Genomic DNA, 15,777 nt, shown 5'->3' with positions numbered 1-15,777 from the left:
TTGCTTGATTTTGGAATTGAGAAAGTATTATAATAATAGAGATAGCAGAGTTCCCGTTTGAACCTAGGAAATGAATCGGATATTCATGCCATGACATATGTGTTATTGTGGGCTAGTATAAGACATATCTGGGACATGCATCGACCATATTATGAGAGCCAATGTAAGATCATGTCTGGGACATGGCATCGGTATTGAGACGAGTGCTAGTGTAAGACATGTCTGTGACATGCATCAGCCTCGTGACGTAAGCCAGTGTCAGACATGTCTGGGACATGCATCGGCTACAAAATGTGTTAGTGTAAGACCATGTCTGGGACATGGTGTCAGTACAGATATGTGAGAACTAGTGTAAGACCATGTCTGGTACATGGCATCAGCCTCGGTGATGATAGCTAGTGTAAGACCATGTCTGGGACATGGCATCGGCAACTTGCCTGTGTTTGAGGCTTACGGAATATTCGATAGTGTTCCGATTGGTTCAACGGTGAGAGTAGTGATTTAGCTTAATGAAGAAAAGTATAACTGTTTTGTTAGTGGTACAGGTACTTAATTGGCACGTATGAGATATAAACTCTATATACATGATTTGTGGGTTGTATGGACGGCAATAAGTAAGTTATGCTTATGCCTACCTTGGTATCATGAGCAGGTGATTGTTGTTGTATATTACATATATGCAACTTACTAAGCTTTAATGCTTACTCCCTTTCCTTTTCATTTCATTTCTGTGCTGCCTAATTAGCTCAAGGATCGCCGGAAGTCAGAGATATCAATCACACTATCAACCGAAGACCCGGTATAGTTGGATTTATATTTTTGTATATGGCATGTATAGGGCTTAAACTTTATGATTTTGTTTCTTTGAGAATTGTCCAATCGTAATGACTCCAGTTTGGAACCTTTCATTTTGTATTAAGCCTTGAATGATGGCTAACACTCATTATGATTTATAAAAGATGTATTGTCTTGGTATTGGTTGGTATTTGCATGGAACTAGGTATATAAGGGTGGTAATGAGGCTTGGTAAATAGCCTTATATTGTCTACATGGGTGACACACAGGCGTGTGTCTAGGTCGTGTGTGACGCACGATCTGCCCCATGGGCGTGTAGTTAGGCCGTGTGTCCCCTTGCACATAAAAATTTCAAGTCAGTATGCATGGTATTAAGCACACGGGCAGAGACACGGCCGTGTGTCTCAGCCGTGTGGAGGACATAGCCTCATACACAGGCATGTGCTGTGGCCGTCTGACAATTTAAGGATGCTGATATTAGAAACAAAATGTCCCAAGTTTTAGCATATGGGCTAGAACACGGACATGTCATGGCCGTGTGAAGGACACGGGCAATTGACACGGGTGTGTGTCCGGCCGTGTGAAAACCCCTGTAGGTGTGAATTAGAATTTAATTCCACATGGTTATTGAACACGAGCATGTCCCTAGGTGCCTAGGTCGTGTGAGCCACACGGGCCTTCAGCACGACCACGTTAAAATGGTCACACGAGTATGTTACCCTTCTACACGGGTGTGTGACCTATTCAAGGATGAAATTATCATATTTGGTTTAGGGACCTGGAGTGGTTCCGATTAGTTTTTAATGATCGATTTGGGACTCGTAGGCCGATAATAAAAGTCTAAAGTAAATATAGAAAAAGTTTTAAACTTTGACCGAATCTCGGTGACTTGAGATTGATTGTAAGCATGAGAACAAGTGAGGTAATACCTTGTACTCTGCCCGGCGTGGGTTAAGAGTATGGGGTGTTACATTTAATGGTATCAGAGCTATGGTTTAGTCAGTTCTAGGACTAAGCTAGCGAGAGTATGAGTCTAGCCATACATGCCATAATTGTATACTGATAGTGTGATGATCTCTGACGATTATAAATTATGTTTTTATATATAGTAAATGGATCTTGATAGAGCCACGGTGGATGACGTGAAATGTAATGCGTCGGCTCTCGCTAAAGGGACTGTGTTAGTAGAGAGTGAGCCCGTAACCATGGGCTAGGATGGAGGGGCTAGAAAAGCCTACCTCCGGATGATGAATGCTTGGTACACAGACTTTGATCGTGAGAACCTGAGCACTCCACCTCCCCCACCTCCCCCAATTCCTCAGTATGCCTCAGTAGCTCCGCAAGGCATGGACATGTTTAAAAGAGAGAAGCCTCCTATAGACAAGATCTGGAAATAATGGGCCGAGGAATTTCTAGCTAGCATAGATGATGATCCGGAGAGCAAAATATTGGCTAGAAAATGCCATCAGGGTATTTGATGAATTATCATGCACATTTGAAGAATGCGTGAAGTGTGTGGCGTCACTTTTACGGGATTCAGCATATTAGTGGTGGAATACTCCCGTGCCTGTGGTACCGAGAGAAAGAGTAACTTGGGAACTTTTCCAAGAAGAGTTCTGAAAAGGTATATTAGCAAGAGGTTCATGGATCAAAAAATGAACAAATTTTTAGAGTTGAAGCAAGGTAATAAGACTGTGACGGAGTACGGATGTGAATTTGTGAAACTCAGAAAATAGACTTAATGAAGACTTCCGAGTGTTTGTTGGAATCTTAGAGATAAGAGAATTTGTAGTACTCGTCGAGAGAGCATGAAAAGCTGAAGAGCTAGTAAAAGAAAGGAGAAAAGTAGCTATTGAGTCACAGGATTCAAAGAAGAGACAGATGGGGAAATCATATCAGTCCTTGCCTAAAAGATCAAAAGAGTTTGCTACCCGATTGAATGTTTTTGTGGGGTTTTCAAATAGAAACAAGAACCAGCAGAACACAAATTCTAGAGCCCAGACCGCTTCTGTCGTGAGTGTCAGTAGTGCTCAACCAAATAGGCCAGAATGCTCGTAGTGTGGTAGGCGTCATTTTGGTGAGTGCTAAGGAAACGAGAGGGGTTGCTATAAGTGTGGGTCACTAGCCACTTTATTTGTGATTGCCCTGAGATGGGAGAGAGAAAGGAAGAAGTAAAGGAAAACAGTGCTCCATTGAGGGGTAGACCACAAAAGAACCCGAGGAGCGGGGTTTCTAGCAGGGATGCACCCAGAGACACTGCAGTGAGGTCCGAGGGCAGAGCGCTTGCAAAGACTTATGCTATTCGAGCTCGGGAAGAGGTAGAGTCTTCCGATGTGATCATGGGTACTTTTTCTATCCATGATATAACTATTGTTACTTTAATTGACCCGGGATCTACCACTCATATATTTGTATGGAATTGGTACCTCGTATGAGCGTGCTAGTAGAGCCCACTGAGTTTGTGATCAAAGTGTCTAACCCTTTAGGCAAATATGTATTAGTGGACCAAGTGTGTAAAAATTGTCCTTTGATAATTGAGGTCATTGTTTTTCGGCTAACTTGATGTTATTATCATTTAATGAATTTGACATAATCCTTGGGATGGATTGGTTAACTTATCATAGTGTTGTAGTGGATTGTAGGAGGAAAGTTATTGAGTTGAAATGTAAAGGCGGGAATGTTCTTCGAGTTGGACCAGATGGATCAGATGGATCAAATGATATGCCTGTAGTAATATCATTTTTAACTGCTGAGAAATATTTAAGGAAAGGATATGAGGCCTGTCTAGCTTTTGTGTTGAATACTCAAGTATCTGAGTTGAAGATTGAATTGGTACCAATGGTCTGTGAGTTTACAGAAGTGTTCCCAGAAGAATTGCCCAGATTACCTCCAGTGAGGGAAATCGACTTTTGGAATTGAGTTGGTTCCCGGTACGACGCCTATCTCAATTGCTCCGTATAGGATGGCTCCAACTGAGATAAAAGAGTTCAAAGCACAGTTGCAAGAGTTAACGGATAAGGGCTTTGTGAGACTGATTTTTTCACCCTGGGGTGCTCCAGTACTCTTTGTGAGAAAGAAAGATGGATCGATGTGATTTTGCATCGACTATAGGCAGCTCAACAAGGTAACAGTGAAGAACAAATATCCTTTGCCAAGAATCGATGATTTGTTTGATCAGTTGAAGGGGGCCACTATATTTTCCAAGATTGATCTAAGATCCGGGTACTACCAGTTGAGGGTAAAAGAGTAAGATGTACCAAAGACTGCTTTTTGGATGAGATATGGGCATTATGAATTCACCGTTATGCCTTTTGGTTTGACTAATGCCCTGGCGTTATTTATGGATCTGATGAACCGCATTTTCAGGCCATATTTGGAAAAGTTTGTTGTTGTCTTTATTGATGACATATTGATTTATTCGCGTGATGAGAGCGAGGATGCAGAGCATCTGAGAGTTGTGTTGCAAATCTTGAGAGACAAGAAATTGTATGCCAAATTCAGTAAGAGTGAATTTTGGCTTAAGGAGGTCGATTTTCTAGGACATCTTGTGTCAGGAGACGGGATCCGAGTAGACCCAAGTACGATCTCGACTATTGTTGAATGGAAACCTTCGAAGAATATGACAGAGGTTTGAAGCTTTTTGGGTTTGGCCAGATACTATAGACGATTTGTAAATGGATTCTCTATGATAGCTACACCGATGACGAGATTACTACAAAAGGATGTCAAGTTTAAATGGACAGAAAAGTGTCAGCAAAGTTTTGAGAAATTAAAAGCTTTGTAGATCAAAGCCCCAATGTTAGTGCAACCGAAGTTGGGCAAGGAGTTTGTAGTATACAGCGACGCCTCCTTAAATGGTTTGGGGTGTGTGCTTATGTAAGAAGGCAAGGACATAGCTTACGCTTCAAAACAACTGAAGCCACATGAGAAAAACTACCCGACGCATGATTTAGAGTTGGCTACTATCGTGTTTGCACTGAAAATTTGGAGACACCATTTGTATTGTAACACCCCAAACCCGAGATCATCGCCGGTGTCGGACACGAGGGGTTAACAAGCCAAGTCCACATATTTTTGCCCACCAATTTGGCATTTCCAGTCAGGCTGGAAAACTGCGTCACTGTCGCCTTAAAAATCATATCTCGAGATTCAAAACTCGGAAACCGGTTTCATAAATTTTCCCTGAATTTAGACTCATATATCCATCCATGGATTTATTTCTAGAATTTTTGGTCGGGCCAATTGGTACAGTTTATTAGTTAAAGTCACCCATGTTACAGGGATCGACTACTCTGACCTTCGCGCGTTACAACTTGAATATCTCTCTTTACAGGGCTTTAATACTGGTGTCGTTTGTTTATAATGAAACTAGACTCAAAATGGAATCTGTACATATAAGGAATGACTCCTAATTCTTTCTGGATAATTTATAGTAAATTTTTGAAGTTACAACAGGGGACCCAGAAACCGTTCTGGCCCTGTCTCACAATAGCTTTAATATCTCTTAACATCTAACTCCTATGACCGTTTCGTTTCTTCCATATGAAAGTAGACTCATCAAGGTTCATTTACATAGCTTATTCACTATTTAATACCATTCCTACAAATTTTGGTGATTTTTCACATTCACGTCACTGCAGCTGGCAGCATCTGTTTTTAAGGTAGTCTTACCTATTTTGTAGTCTCCACGAACCAACTAGTCTTGCCATACATAGGTTCACATATGCCCATTTTAACCATACCAATGGCTGATCATGTGACCAAAATTCCCACTTCCAATCCATAATCACATCATGACACCATATATATATATACAAACCGAAAATAGTCTAAGTTCGTACTTCACCTTTACGAGCCATTTTCGCATGGCCGTACACATATACATCACAGCATATTTAAACCAACAAAGGGGTAGTCCTATACATGCCATTTCAAATTTCAACCAAAAATTATACCAAGATGGAGGCTTTGATAGTGTAGATGACTTCGACTTTAATGATCCCGAATCCGATTGCTATCGAGCAAAATCTATAAAACTGAGAGCCAAAGCAACGGGGTAAGCATATTTATGCTTAGTAAGTCTCAAGCAATAAAATCAGCTTTAATTAAAGCAATACATTCACATAGCCAAATGCATCATTTCATTAATACACATTCACATAATCATACTTACTTCACCATCCCAACTCTTATGTTCATACACAAATAACGGCTTCGTTAAGGCCGATAACTCGTTCCATCATAGGAGCGGATATTCATACGCTCTTACTCCTAGCGCGCAAAGCACACACCACACTTACCTTGTCATTGGGAAATTTCACAAGTGCATTAGCTAAAATTTTCCAGCAAGCTTATAATTTTCAAATCACATACCTTCGGAGTTTAACCGGATATCGCTACTCGTTCAATCGCCTTCGGGACATAGCCCGGTTATGGTAACCCGCACCAAGGCCTATGGGACTTAACTCGGATATCACGATTTGCACAAATGCCTTCGAGTCTTAGCCGGATAGAATGACTCGCATCGAATGCCTTGGTCTTAGCCCGATGTAGCCACTAGCACAATTGCCTTCGGTCTTAACCCGGTTATAATTTCCAGCATAATTGTCTTGGGGCTTAGCCCGATATCATTCAATTTCTCATGCACACATACATCAATAATCATTGGACATACATATTTATTTTCGTTACTAAGGCTCAAACACAATTATAATCACTAGCATAATCGCCTTGGGACTTAGCCCGGGTATCATTCAATACTCATACACACATAAATCAATAATCAATACATCCATATTTCATTCCACATAATTCAAGTAAGGTCACTTCTTGAGGACTTACCTCGGATGTTGTCGAACGGCTTTTACGGCTATTCGATTACTTTTTCCTTCCCCTTGTCCAATTGTGGCCCTCTAAGCTCTTGAGCTAATTCAACAAATTCAATTTATTAAAACCTCATTGTGCTAGCTTATGGCGAATATGACAAGGAGTTTAAATGGTCATATGGCCACCCTTTAGCTTGAATACACAATGGTCATGCACATTTTATACTACATCAAGCAATTCAATACAATTCATTCGAGCATCAAGGAAAAGCTAAGGCCATCAATAGGCTACCTAAGGCGAATATACTTGTCCATGTTGAGGCCAATTATGCACTTAATACCACACAAAAACAGCATGCATTTTACTAGTTAATGCTTTGCATATTGTAGCTCAAAACTTATAATATAGCATCAAGCACTCATATGTGTGATAGGCCGAATGTGCTTGCAATTTCACAATCATTCTTCAACATCTTCTTCTTTAAACAAACATATTCATCACTTACTTCATAACCAAAACATCATGTGCAAACATATATATACATATATGAGCATGGCCGAATTTCAAGGTGTCCATAGCCATCCAAAACACACATTTTAACTAACATGCAAGAAGCATGAACCATGCTCATGAATGCATCATGGCCGAATATGACAATCATGCCCCTTTTTCAACATCAATCATGGTTAAACAAAAAGAAAACTCAAAGTCTTACTCAAGATGGCTACAAAGAAATCTCAAGAGTAGACAATCCATCATTGCATGCATCATCATCAAGCTTCACACTTAGCATGCAATGGCTTTATCACCATAACAACTTTGGCCAAATACCATTTCCATGGCATAACAAAGATTTGAGCCATGGCTAACATGCACATCAAGTTAGCAACCAAAACATGCATGAAACTCCTAACACAACCTCATACATGCCTTAATCTTGATGCCAATTTAGCCAAATCACCTTCTAGATCTCTTCTAAACCAAGCATGAAGCAAAAATCCTCTTTCTTCCTCCTTATGATTTTCGGCCAAAAGGATGAGAAAGGAAGAACACAACAAAATTTTTTTCTTCCTTCTTTCTCAACTCACGGCAAGGGGGATTACCACACTCACACACATTTTTTTTTTTCATTTTTTATCACCCATACACCTTTGTTTATTATTTCACCCTAATGCACCAACAAAACATGTTTCATGACATGTTTAGCCCATCCTCCTTGTCATGGCCGGCCACCACCTATAAAAGGGGAATTTGACATGCAAGTCCATTATTTTGCATGCATGCTTTAATTAGTCATCACACATTTCCTATCATACTTTCAAAGTTCACTACTAAGTCCTTTCTTGTGGAATTCACCCTTATAACACTAAATCAATCATCATAAAATGTCATACATGAGCACACACATATTATAGGCATCAAAATAAATTTTAATTATTTTATGCCTCGATTTTGTGGTCCCGAAACCACATTCCGACTAGGGTCAATTTTGGGCTGTCACAACTCTCCCCACTTAAGAAATTTTCGTCCCGAAAATCTTACCGGTAAATAGGTTTGGATATCGCTCTTTCATAGAGTTCTCGGTCTCCCAAGTAGCTTCTTCCATCCGTGCACGAGCCATAACACTTTTACTAGCGGAACCCGCTTGTTTCGCAACTCTTTCACTTCTCGTGATAGGATACGAATCGGTTCTTCCTCATAACTCATATTAGCTTGAATTTCAATTTCTGATGGACTAATCACGTGCGATGGATCGGATCTATAGCATCGAAGCATCGAAACGTGAAAGACATCGTGAACCTTTTCGAGTTCGGGGGCAAAATCAAACGATATGCCATCGGACCGACTCGCCGGATATCTCATATGGCCCAATGAACCTCGGGCTCAACTTGCCCTTACGGTAGAATCGAGTATCTTTTTCCAAGGCGATACCTTGAGAACCACTTTATCACCCACGATACTCGATATCCTTACGCTTCAGTCCGCGTCGACTTCTAACGATCGGAGGCTATCTTCGACTTTCACAGATTACTTTCACTTTACATTCAGCATCTCTAATCAAATCCACCCAAAAATCTTGCTTTCACCAAGCTCACCAAAACAATGGTGTACGACATTTACGACCGTACAAGGCCTCGTAGGGTGCCATCTTAATACTTGATTGAAAGTTTGTTGTTGTGGCGAATTCAATCAACGGCAAATACCGTTCCCATGAACCACTAAACTCGAGGACGCAACATCTTAACATATCCTCAAGTATCTGAATTATCCGCTCGGATGACCATCGGTTTGGGGGTGAAAGGCGGTCTGAAATGCAACTTGGTACCCAAAGCTTTTTGCAACTTTTTCCAAAATCGCGAGGTAAATCTCGGATCTCTATCCGACACGATGGAAATAGGCACCCGTGTAATCTCACAACCGAGAAACGTACAATTCGCTAATTTTTCCATTGAAAAATCCGTGCGTCGACGGGACAAAGTGAGCCGACTTAGTCAATCTATCTACCACGACCCAAACCGCATCCTTCTTACTTGCTGACAATGGCAGTCTGGATACAAAGTCTATTGTGACTCGATCCCATTTCCACTCGGGTATCGTGATTGGCTGAAGTAATCTTGATGGCACTTGATGTTCCGCTTTCACTTGTTGACATATTAAACATCTCGAAACAAAGTCGGAGATGTCTCGTTTCATACCATGCCACCAAAACCGACGTTTCAAATCATTGTACATCTTCGTACTCCCCGGGTGGATTGCCATTCGGCTACAATGGGTTTCATTCAGAATTATCGAAATGAGTTCCGAATTCTTTGGAACACACAGACGACTTTTGAACCTCAACCAATCGTCATCGTCGATTTGAAACTCCGAGTCCTTGTTCGGAACACACTCAGCCCGTTTTGCAACCAACTCGTCGTCGACTTTCTGAGCTTCTCGAATTTGGTGTGTCAATAATGGTTTGGCTTTCAATTCAGCCACTAACACACTGTCGGATCGAACAGACAAGTGCACATTCATCGCTCGTAAAGTGAATAATGATTTACGACTCAAGGCATCCGCAACCACATTCGCCTTTCCGGGGTGATAGTCAATGACCAGCTCATAATCCTTTAACAGTTCAAGCCAACGTCTTTGTCGCAGATTTAAGTCTCTTTGGGTCATCAAATATTTGAGACTTTTGTGATCCGAGTACACATGGCACCTTTCACCAAATAAGTAATGTCGCCAAATCTTTAAGGCGAACACGATGGCGGCCAATTCGAGATCATGAGTCGGATAATTTTTCTCATGTGGCTTTAATTGCCTCGACGCGCATAGGCCACAACTCGACCTTCTTGCATCAATACACAACCTAACCCAAGTAGGGAGGTGTCGCTATAGATGACAAACTCTTTCTTGGGACTCGGGTTGCACTAGAATTGGGGCTTCACCAAATAAGTTTTCAGTTGATCAAAACTTTTTGACATTTCTCCGTCCATTCGAACTTAACATCCTTTTGGAGTAACCGTCATCGGCGTGGCTATCGTTGAGAAGCCTTTACAAATCGTCGGTAATAACCTAAGAAGCCCCAAAAAGCTCGAACCTCAAGAATATTTCTGAGGCTTCCAATTAAGTATGGCTGAAATTTTATTCTGTCGACTCGAATACCCGATCTGATACCACATGACCCAAGAAGCTAACCTCTCTAACCGAACTCACACTTGCTGAACTTAGCATATAATTGCTTATCCCGTAAAATTTGCAGCACTAACCGCAGGTGTTCAGCATGTTCGGTCTCATTTCTTGAATAGACCAAGATGTCATCAATGAACACGACTACGAATCGATCCAAATATGGTCTGAAGATCCGATTCATTAAATCCATAAATACTGCAGGGGCATTAGTGAGCCCAAACGGCATCACTAGGAACTCATAGTGACCATATCTTGTTCTGAAGGCAGTCTTGGGGACGTCCGAATCTCGGATTCGCAATTGATAATAGCCCGATCTCAAATCTATTTTCGAGAACACTGAGGCTCCCTTCAGTTGATCGAACAAGTCATCGATACGTGGTAACGGATATTTGTTCTTTATCGTCGCTTTATTAAGCTGACGATAGTCGATGCACAGCCGCATGGTTCCATCCTTCTTTTTCACGAACAACACTTGCGCACCCCAAGGCGAAAAACTCGGGCGAGCAAAACCTCTATCCACCAATTCTTGCACTGAGCTTTCAACTCCTTTAATTCCGTTGGTGCCATACGATACGGAGCTATCGAAATTGGAGTGGTACCAGGTACCAATTCGATGCCAAATTCTATTTCCCGAACAGGTGGTAAACCCGGCAATTCTTCAGGGAAAAACATTCGAGTATTCACAAACCACGGGCACAGATTCGGGTTTCTTTTCTGATTCCTTGTCATCGAGCACGTACGCAAGGTACGCTTCGCACCCTTCTCTTACATATTTTCAGGCCAACATTGCTGATATTGCAGCTGGCAACCCCTTTAAGTCCGTAGACTCAACCCGAATTATCTCATTATTCGCACACCTCAAATCGATAGTCTTGCTTTTGCAATTTACAACTGCATCATGCATGGTCAACCAATCCAAACCAAGAATAACGTCGAACTCATCGAACGGCAAAAGCATCAAGTCCGCCGGAAAACAAGAACCTCGGAACACTAGGGGACTTTTCTTGCACACTTTGTTGACAAGCACGTAATGACCCAAGGGTTTGACACCGAATTACAAACTCGATGAGACTCAATAGGCAAAGTCTTCTTGGATGCTAAGGTTTAACATATATAAGATTGAGTAGAACCGGGGTCAATCAAAGCAATCACATTAGTATTGAAAAGAGTGAAAGCACCGTAATGACATCCGGAGAGGCAGCATCCTCGCGCTGCGCGTATGGCATAAGTCCTCGCAGGAGCACGAGCCTCGAGATCTAATGGTAGCATCTCTAGATCCTCTCGACCGCCAATCGACATTGCCCATATTTCTAGGTGGCCTACCTCGGCGATGGTAGCACCCGGTTTCCACTTTGACTTACATTCTGCTCAAGCATCCTCGGGCAATCCTTCATAAAGTGGTCGGCCGATCTACACTTATAGCGAGGAGCGATCACGGAACCAACAGCTCCCGAATGCCATTTGCCGCAATGCGACATTCCGCCTCTCTCGGCGATCATTTCCACCATCGGCGATCGAAGTGACTCGTGTGGTCACAGGGTCGATCGCGTCCTCGTCTAGAAAAGCCCGGCGCCTCTAGACCGGCTCACATCATCTCGAAATCTCTTCGATGCTTGTTGAAGAGACTTTCCGAGGACCTCTTCGAATTCTCCGGTTCCCACATCAGCTTTTTGTTTCTCCTTTCTAAGCTCTTCGGCTTTACAAGCTCGCTCAACAAGTACTACGAACTCTTGTATCTCGAGAATGCCAACGAACATCCTTATATCATCATTCAGCCCATCCTCGAAGCATTTACACATAATGGCTTCGGACGAAATGCATTCTCGCGCGTACCGGCTAAGCCTCACAAATTTTCGTTCGTGGTCGGTAACTGACATAGAACCTTGCTTAAGATCAAGAAATTCTCTTCGTTTTTGGTCGATGAATCTCTGACAGATATACTTTTTTCGGAACTCGGTTTGAAAGAATTCCCAAGTCACTTGCTCTCTAGGTACCACAGAAGTCAGAGTACTCCACCAATAGTAGGCGGAATCACGTAGCAAGGAGATGGTACACTTTAAGCACTCATCGGTGTACAGGATAGCTCATCGAGCACCGGATAGTGTTATCCAACCAAAATTCAGCTCGCTTCGGCATCATCATCATCCGTAGCCTTAAATTCAGTGGCCCCATGTTTTGAATCCTATCAACTGGGGCTTACTTGACCTATTTGGTCGATCACCGGAGGTATTGTAGGTCTTGGGGTTGCATTTGTCGGGAATGGAGGTTGTGGAACAGCCGTGTTAGTTCGAATGTATTGATTAAACCATTCGTTCATCACACTATAAAAGGCTTGCCTAGCCTCATCATTCGGATTGCTGGCCATAGATTGAGAGTCCGCTGGCCATGTCCCTTGCGGAGCAGCGCCACACTCTCCACATCATCAGCTATTGCTCGGCTGGGATCGGGATCCATTGCTATAAACAAACACAAAGTCAAATTGTCAGAAGTCACCACACTATCGATTCATCATTTAATGGCATGTATAGCTAGACCCCAAACACATCACGGTAGTCCTAGAATCGACTAAACCGTGGCTCTGATACCAATAAAATTGTAACACCCCGAACCCGAGATCATCGCCGGTGTCGGACACGAGGGGTTAACAAGCCAAGTCCACATATTTTTCCCCACCAATTTGGCATTTCCAGTCAGGCTGGAAAACTGCATCACCGTCGCCTTAAAAATCATATCTCGAGTTTCAAAAATCAGAAACCGGTTTCGTAAATTTTCCCTGAATTTAGACTCATATATCCATCCATGGATTTATTTCTAAAATTTTTGGTCGGGCCAATTGGTACAGTTTATTAGTTAAAGTCACCCATGCTACAGGGATCGACAACTCTGACCTTCGCGCGTTACAACTTGAATATCTCTCTGTACAGGGATTTAATACTGGTGTCGTTTGTTTCTAATGAAACTAGACTCAAAATGGAATCTGTACATATAAGGCATGACTCCTAATTCTTTCTGGATAATTTATAGTAAATTTTTGAAGTTACGACAGGGGACCCAGAAACTGTTCTGGCCCTGTCTCACAATAGCTTTAATATCTCTTAACATGTAACTCCTATGACCGTTTCGTTTCTTTCATATGAAAGTAGACTCATCAAGGTTCATTTACATAGCTTATTCACTATTTAATACCATTCCTACAAATTTTGGTGATTTTTCACATTCACGTCACTGCAGCTGGCAGCATCTGTTTTTAAGGTAGTCTTACCTATTTTGTAGTCTCCACGAACCAACTAGTCTTGCCATACATAGGTTCACATATGCTCATTTTAACCATACCAATGGCTGATCATGTGACCGACATTCCCACTTCCACTCCATAATCACATCATGACACCATATATATATATACAAACCGAAAATAGTCTAAGTTCGTACTTCACCTTTACGAGCCATTTTCGCATGGCCGTACACATATACATCACAGCATATTTAAACCAACAAAGGGGTAGTCCTATACATGCCATTTCAAATTTCAACCAAAAATTATACCAAGATGGAGGCTTTGATAGTGTAGATGACTTCGACTTTAATGATCCCGAATCCGATTGCTATCGAGCAAAATCTATAAAACCGAGAGCCAAAGCAACGGGTAAGCATATTTATGCTTAGTAAGTCTCAAGCAATAAAATCAGCTTTAATTAAAGCAATACATTCACATAGCCAAATGCATCATTTCATTAATACACATTCACATAATCATACTTACTTCACCATCCCAACTCTTATGTTCATACACAAATAACGGCTTCGTTAAGGCCGATAACTCGTTCCATCATAGGAGCGGATATTCATACGCTCTTACTCCTAGCGCGCAAAGCACACACCACACTTACCTTGTCATTGGGAAATTTCAGAAGTGCATTAGCTAAAATTTTCCAGCAAGCTTATAATTTTCAAATCACATACCTTCGGAGTTTAACCGGATATCGCTACTCGTTCAATCGCCTTCGGGACATAGCCCGGTTATGGTAACCCGCACCAAGGCCTACGGGACTTAACTTGGATATCACGATTTGCACAAATGCCTTCGGGTCTTAGCCCGGATGTAGCCACTAGCACAATTGCCTTCGGGTCTTAACCCGGTTATAATTTCCAGCATAATTGTCTTCGGGGCTTAGCCCGGATATCATTTAATTTCTCATGCACACATACATCAATAATCATTGGACATACATATTTATTTTCGTTACTAAGGCTCAAACACAATTATAATCACTAGCATAATCGCCTTGGGACTTAGCCCGGTATCATTCAATACTCATACACATAAATCAATAATCAATACATCCATATTTCATTCCACATAATTCAAGTAAGGTCACTTCTTGAGGACTTACCTCGGATGTTGTCGAATGACTTTTACTGACTATTCGATTACTTTTCCTTCCCTTGTCCAATTGTGGCCCTCTAAGCTCTTGAGCTAATTCAACAAATTCAATTTATTAAAACCTCATTGTGCTAGCTTATGGCGAATATGACAAGGAGTTTAAATGGTCATATGGCCACCCTTTAGCTTGAATACACAATGGTCATGCACATTTTATACTACATCAAGCAATTCAATACAATTCATTCGAGCATCAAGGAAAAGCTAAGGCCATCAATAGGCTACCTAAGGCCGAATATACTTGTCCATGTTGAGGCCAATTATGCACTTAATACCACACAAAACAGCATGCATTTTACTAGTTAATGCTTTGCATATTGTAGCTCAAAACTTATAATATAGCATCAAGCACTCATATGTGTGCTAGGCGAATGTGCTTGCAATTTCACAATCATTCTTCAACATCTTCTTCTTTAAACAAACATATTCATCACTTACTTCATAACCAAAACATCATGTTCAAACATATATATACATATATGAGCATGGCCGAATTTCAAGGTGTCCATAGCCATCCAAAACACACATTGTAACTAACATGCAAGAAGCATGAACCATGCTCATGAATGCATCATGGCGAATATGACAATCATGCCCCTTTTTCAACTTCAATCATGGTTAAACAAAAGAAAACTCAAAGTCTTACTCAAGATGGCTACAAAGAAATCTCAAGAGTAGACAATCCATCATTGCATGCATCATCATCAAGCTTCACACTTAGCATGCAATGGCTTTATCACCATAACAACTTTGGCCAAATACCATTTCCATGGCATAACAAAGATTTGAGCCATGGCTAACATGCACATCAAGTTAGCAACCAAAACATGCATGAAACTCCTAACACAACCTCATACATACCTTAATCTTGATGCCAATTTAGCCAAATCACCTTCTAGATCTCTTCTAAACCAAGCATGAAGCAAAAATCCTCTTTCTTCCTCCTTATGATTTTCGGCCAAAAGGATGAGAAAGGAAGAACACAACAAAATTTTTTTCTTCCTTCTTTCTCAACTCACGGCAAGGGGGGGATTACC

This window comes from Gossypium arboreum, chromosome 7, assembly GCF_025698485.1.
Source record: "Gossypium arboreum isolate Shixiya-1 chromosome 7, ASM2569848v2, whole genome shotgun sequence".
Classification (NCBI taxonomy): domain Eukaryota; kingdom Viridiplantae; phylum Streptophyta; class Magnoliopsida; order Malvales; family Malvaceae; genus Gossypium; species Gossypium arboreum.
This window is presented reverse-complemented; position numbering follows the sequence as displayed.